The sequence below is a fragment of the Puma concolor genome, chromosome D4 (assembly GCF_028749965.1).
Source record: "Puma concolor isolate L17-30 chromosome D4, mPumCon1.1.hap2, whole genome shotgun sequence".
In the NCBI taxonomy this organism is placed as follows: domain Eukaryota; kingdom Metazoa; phylum Chordata; class Mammalia; order Carnivora; family Felidae; genus Puma; species Puma concolor.
In genome coordinates this window covers 31,623,847-31,631,080 of record NC_141679.1, presented here as the reverse complement: position 1 = coordinate 31,631,080, position 7,234 = coordinate 31,623,847, and the positions used below count along the sequence as shown (strand labels likewise).

Below are 7,234 nucleotides of genomic sequence, written 5' to 3'. Positions count from 1 at the left end.
GTATTGATAATAAAAATGATAGCCTATTAAAACTCTTTATTTTTGTAACTCCAATTCATTACTTTTCTTGGATAATCAGGTCAATATTCAAAACATAAAATTATTTTTTGTGGTAATAATCATTTGTTTTTCTAATTAGTGTCTTAAGGCCCTCCAAGGTGCACATCGAATTAGCATCTTTACAATATTCTTTTGTTGCAAACTTTTAGAAAAGTATGGTAAATATGAAAGATCTTAATTAAATATTATTTTTATAAGAGCAAACAAAGGGGCGCCTGGGTGGCTCAGTCGGTTGTGTGTCCGACTCCGGCTCAGGTCATGATCTCGCGGTCTGTGAGTTCGAGCCCCGTGTCAGGCTCTGTGCTGACAGCTCAGAGCCTGGAACCTGTTTCAGATTCTGTGTCTCCCTGTCTCTGCCCCTCCCCTGCTCATGCTCTCTCTCTCTCTCTCTCTCTCTCTGTCAAAAATAAATAAATATTTAAAAAAAAAAAAGAGCAAACAAAGCTCACCTTATCCCATAGATTGTATTTTTTTCTAGCACCTTGCAGTGTAAAATATACTCTACACTATAATATAATGCTATAGTCATAAAAGTCCAAGTGACACTTTGGTAAAAATTAAACTTTGGTATAGTAAATGATTTAAAAGAGTAATATTTGTGAAAAAAAGATTTAAAATAAAAAGTTGTTTTAATAATAGATTGACATATACATTATTTGGTCAACAAGAATATCCATTCAATTTCTTCCTCATTATACAGGCAAATCCTATGGAATTATGTATTATAACCTCATAGATGATAGATAAATGATCTAATCAATATTTTACTAAAACTAAACTTCTTTTTATTTCCATGAAGCTTCATGATAATTAGGAACTTGAGTGGTGGAGGAGAATTAGAGATGCTAACAGAGAAGTTGCAGATTATAGAGGAAATTCATCTAAACAAAGGACATATAAACCTGGCTAACATGGCTATTTGGCTTTCAAATTTACTGTTCAATCCTGATGGGATTTTTGAGAAGTCATAATGTTTAGACGATTGAAACTGGTTTTTATTCAGCATTAAAGAAATGTGAGAATGTTAAAATACAGATTTATAGTATAAAGTAACAATTATTAGTATACTCAGGCACTTTTATAAATTTTCTTCTTATATATTTTTATACAGAAAAGATATATATTTCAAAGAGAAAAAATTTACATGCAGAATTATTCACCACAACACTATTACAAATACTGATAACATTTTATCATAATAAATTTTAAATAGAAAAATTGATTGTTACTCTTTTATTCTCCTAATGTTTAGAATCCTCAATTTGCAATTTATATAGCTCTCACAGTCCATAATTTAAAAAAAAATTTAGGGGATTACCTTCTTTTGTTCTACTTCTTTGGCACTTTGAATTTGTAGCACAATAGAACTAGTATTTTGAAATCAGAGTTCTTTTACCTTATTATTTTATAAACAGCTAACACTTTCAATTAAATTTTTCTAAAGCTGTAAGGATATTCATATCTGACTCATAAAATAAAGGGCTTGGATTTAAAGATTTAGAAATTTCTTTACTTCATTTACTTTTGATTATTTTTTTAAATTTTACTTTAACAGATTGTTCTCATTGCATTGCTTGAAAGTGTTAAAATCTCTCTTTTATGTGATTATAATTTAGGCATAAGGTAGATTAGAGAACATTTATTCATTTATTTATTTGTGAATGTTTATAATAAGCATTTATTAACTATGTATATAACCAACATTATGAAAAATACTCAGAATCTGTTCTGCCTACATGTTGCTAATAACTCACCTGGAAAAACAGTATCAACATATATGCTGGATGTCACAGTGAAAGAGATACTACTCTCAAATTTAATAGAATTTGTTATATTTAATATTATAAAATAAATAAAATAACCAAAATATTGTGTTAGAACTAGGGCAACTGCACAGGTCCTTTGATTTTATGTGCACAGCAAGATGGACTTTCTTGCCCTCACCCAAATACTTTTCCTTCTTTCTTTTAAGATTATAATTTCTTTATTTCCTTTTGTTTCTTTTTTTTTTTCATCTTTAATTTATTTAATTTCAACTTAGCATACATTGTAGTATTGGTTTCTGGAAAAAAAGAAAAAAACAAGATTATAACTTTAATCAATACTGGGAGTTCTATTCAAGATTTCTATTCATATTGGTTAAGTAGGTTGATTCACCTCCCCACTCTCACCATTTCACAGAATCCTACTGAAAAAGCAGTAACTAAAAACAAAGGGAAATAGTCATAAAAACAAAGTGGCTTGAATAGCATTCAGGATATTAACAAGCAGTTTTGGAAGAAAAATGGCAGATGAATTCATTTTGATTTTAAAAACTACAGCTCAGAGCCCCTCAGGAAATTGCTGCAGTGTCAAGTTGCAAGAATTTCAAACTTTACTGAATATTCTACTGACCTTAGCTTAATATTGCAAGCATACTGGAGTGCCACAATGTGTTAATAATAAGGAATGTGTCAAACAATAATGTCTCTACTTCAGGAAATTATTTGTTAATGTAGACAGTGTACACTGGGTCAACCATTAGCTGTGCCTAATGTCATACCCAAAGTGACTGATTTGGGATCAGAAGTGAAGTATTCTTCCTGTACACTGAAAACTATAGAAAGCTTATGAAAGAAATTGAAGAAGACAAAAAGAAATGGAAAAACATTCTATGCTTATGGATTGGAAGAAAAATTTTGTTAAAATATCGATACTACCCAAAGTAATCTATACATTCAATGCAACCCCTATCAAAATGACACCAGAATTATTCACAGAGCTAGAACAAACAATTCTAAAATTTGTATTGAACCAAAAAAGACCCTGAATAGACAAAGTAATGTTGAAAAAGAAAACCAAAGCTGGAGGCATCACAATTCCAGACTTTAAGCTGTATTACAAAGCTGTAATCATCAACAGTACGGCACTGGCACAAAAACAGACACATAGATCAATGGAACAGAAAGAGAACCTAGAAATGGATCCCCAAATGGATGGCCAACTAACCTCTGACAAAGCAGGAAAAGACTACCAAATGGAAAAAGGATAGTCCTTCAGCAAATGGTTCTGGGAAAACTAGACAGTGACATGCTGAAGAATGAATCTAGACCACTTGCTTACACCATATGCAAAAATAAACTCAAAATGATGAAAGACTTAAATGTAAGACAGGAAATCAAAATCCTAGAGGAGAAAACAGGCAACAACTTCTTTGGCCTCAGTGGCAGTGATTTCTTACTTGACATGTTTCTGGAGGTAAGGGAAACAAAAGCAAAATGAACGACTGGGACCTTATCAAGATATAAAACCTCTGCACAGTGAAGGAAACAATCACCAAAATGAAAAGGCAACCATCAGAATGGGAGAAGATATTTGCAAATAATATGTCAGATAAAGAGTTAGTATCCAAAGTCTATAAAGAATTTATCAAACTCAACACTCAAAACCAACTAATCTAGTGAAGAAATGGGCAAAAGACATGAACAGATGCTTTTCCAAAGAAGAAATTCAGATGGCTAACAGACACATGAAAAGATGCTCAACATCACTCATCATCAGAGAAATACAAATCAAAACCACTGTGAGATACCACCTGACACCTGTCAGAATGGCTATAACTAACAATTTGGGAGACAACAGACGTTGGCAAGGATGCAGAGAAAGGGAAACCTTTTGCACTGCTGGTGGGAATGCAAACTGGTGAGCCACTCTGGAGAACAGTATGAAGGTTCCTAAAAAAGTTAAAAATAGAACTACCCTATCACCCAGCAATTGCACTACTAGGAATTTATCCAAAGGATATGAAAGTGTTGATTCAAAGGGGCACATGTTTATAGCAGCACTATCAACAATAGCCAATGTATGGAAAGAGCCCAAATGTCTATCGACTGATGAATGGATAAAGAAGATGTTGTATAAATATACAATGGGATATTAGCAATCAAAAAGAATGAAATCTAGCCATTTGCAACAATGTGGATGGAACTGGAGTGTATTATGCCATAGAAATGCTATAAATGAGATGCAAAATTAACTAGATACAGTGGCAGCAAGAATGGAAGAAGAAGGAGAGGATAGAATAGGCTAAATAGAGATAAAATTATGGAAAATGATGAAGCTGAAAGAAAAGAGGGAAAAGAAATTACTAGATCATGAGGGGAAAAATGGGGAGCTAAGTGAGTCCATGAAATGAAACACTATCCATAGCATAGGAGTTCAAGAAAAAGAGGAGTGAGATAAAGGGGCAGAAGGTTTATTTGAACAACTTATAGCTTAGAACTTCCTTAATCTGGGGAGGAAACAGTCTTCCAAGTCCAAGAGGTACAGAGAAAGCCCTTCAAAATCAACAAAAACAGGTCAACACCATGACATATCAGAGTGAAACTAGCAAAATATAAAAATAGAGAATTCTGGAAGCAGCTAGGGACAAATGGTACTTAACCTACAAGTGTAGACACATAAGGGTAGTAGCAGACCTGTCCACTGAAACTTGAAGGAGTGGCAGGACATATTCAGTGTGCTGAATAGGAAGAATATGCAGTCAAGAATCCTTTATCCAGCAAGGCTGTTATTAGAAGGAGAGATTAAGGTTTTCCCAGACTAAACAAACAAACTAACTAATTAACTAACTAAAGGACTTCAAGACCACTAAATCAGCCCTGCAAGAGATCCTAAGGGGGACTCTGTGATGGAAAGCAGCAAAGACTACAAGGGACTGGAGACATCGCCACAAACACAAAACCTACAGATAACACAATGGCACTAAATCCATATCTTTCAACAATCACTCTGAATGTAAATGGACTAACTGCCCCAATTAAAGACATAGGTTATCAGAATGGATAAAAAATAAGATCTATCTATATGCTGTCTAAAAGAAACTCATTTTAGACCTGAGGACACCTGCAGATTGAAAGTGAGGGGATGGAGAACCATCTATCATGCTAATGGAACATGAAAAAGAAAGACAGAGTTGCCACACTTATATCATACAAGCTAGATTTTATTTTACTTTATTTTTTTCTTTCATAATTGAGTTTTTATTTGTTGTTCTGAGGATCAGTACAGGCAATTAAATTTGTACATAATTCTTAACGTACGTACCGAAAACCTAAAAAAAAAAACCATGTAGCTGTGGTTCTTTTCTCAAAGTTATTCCAGTGACCTTCCAGCTTAAAATTTGGAGACAAATTTCCCTTACAGTATATCAAGTACCCGTATCTTCAAATGTTGATACGCTGTTACACTGTTGAGTCCCATTAATTCACAATTTAATGTCATATACACTACATACTCAAATTTTCAATCTCGCACAGCACATTAACAAAGTTACTAGGAAACTGGACTACCACGACCAAGATGTTACAGAATGCACAAAATTCTGACAGGGAGAGCCAAGATCAAGGAGTGGTTTTCTTTAGGAAACAATTCTACCAAAAACAACATGGGGAATAGAAGTAATTTAAAATGTTCAAGACATATTAAATGCACGACTGACTCCAAATTGCCGTTTAGTATGCTTGGTATTATACGATATAAAAACTACCCCATCTATGGAATGTTAAGCTGACACCCAAGATGATCAAAGCCTCCCATATTCAATATCCCATTTTCTGGTTGTACCAAAAAATAAACAACCAGCAAATGATTTCACCTCTTTAAAAAAGGCATTTACACTTAAAAAATGGGATGAGGTGGGATTGCCTCCTTCTTAAAAATGTTTCTAGAGCTACTAAAAAACTTGCATTTACAAAATAGTTGATAAAAATATTCCTCTGGATTGTACAAGAAGGGAGACAGGGACCACTGGTAAGACATGGGATATGATACTAATCAGACTTGGCTTCTTTCTCTCCTGCTTCATCAGAGGCTGGACTCTCCTCGTTTTTAGTTTCTCCGTTTTCTGCAGGTAAGTTTTCTTTTGTTTCTTGGTTAGCCACTTCAGCCTGTTTTCCCTTTGCTCCCCTTTTCCCCTTTGCACTTTTTTGTCTGAAGATTTCTCCTTTCCCACCGCCTTTTTTGGTTTCACTTCCACTTTTGCAGGAGCAGGTTTAGCTGACAACCTCGCCGACCTCCTCTTGGGGTTCTCCTTCGCCACCCCCTTGGCGGAGCTGATCTTCCTCTTGGGCATCGTGGCGACGGGGCGGGCACATGCCGGGTGCCAGGTGCCTGCGGGCCGCCACGTGCCAAGAGCCTTCACAAAGCTGGGCTGCCTGGCAGCTACCGCTCCTCCCACCGCCCGAGCTGCTGCGACCCGCGGCAGAGGCCACAAACTAGATTTTAAAACAAAGAGTGTAGCAGTGCCTGGGTGGCTCAGCTGGTGAAGCATCTGACTCTTGATTTCAGTTCAGGTCATGGTCTTGCAGTTTGTAGGTTCAAGCCCTGCATCGGGCTCATGCTGCTGATGGTGTGGAGCCTGCTTGAGATTCTCTCTTCCCCTCCACCACTCATGTTCTCTCTCAAAATAAATAAACTTAAAAAAAAACAATAAAAAATAAAACAAAGACTGTAACAAGAGATAAAAAAAAAGGCAGTTTATCATAATGAAGGGAGCTATCCATCAAGAAGATCTAACAATTGTAAATGTTCATGCCCCAACATGAAACACCCAAACATATAAATCACTTAATCACAAACATAAACCAATGTATTGGTAATATTACTGAAATTGTAGGTGACTTTCATACTCCACTTGCAGCAAAGAACTGATCATCTAGGCAGAAAATCAAAAAGGAAACAATGGCTCTGAATGACATATTGGACCATGTGGACTTAAGACATATTTTTAGAACTTTTCATCCTAAAGCAGCAGAATACACATTCGGCTGCAGTGCACATGGAAAATTCCCCAAAATAGAAAACATATTGGGTCAAAAAACAGTCCTCAACAAGTACAAAAAGATTGAGATCATACCATATATATTTTCAGATCACAATGCTATGAAACTTGAAATCAACCACACACAAAAAAATTGGAAACCCCCAAATACATGGAGGTTAAAGAACATCCTACTAAAGAACTAGGAAATTAAAGAAGGAATTAAAAAATACATGGAAGTAAATGAAAATTGAACACGACAGTCCAAACCTTTTGGGATACAGCAAAGGCAGTCCTAAGAGGAAAATATATTGCAATTCAGAACTATCTCAAGAAGCAAGAAAGGTCCCAATACACAATCTTACACCTAAAGGA

The 7,234-nt window shown here is 35.3% G+C and overlaps 1 pseudogene; it reads right to left on the bottom strand.

Annotated features, from left to right (window-relative positions):
* Positions 1 to 5,796: 5,796 nt before the first annotated feature.
* On the bottom strand, positions 5,797 to 6,242 carry LOC112868698 (non-histone chromosomal protein HMG-14 pseudogene; annotated as a pseudogene).
* Between the last annotated feature and the right edge of the window lie 992 nt (positions 6,243 to 7,234).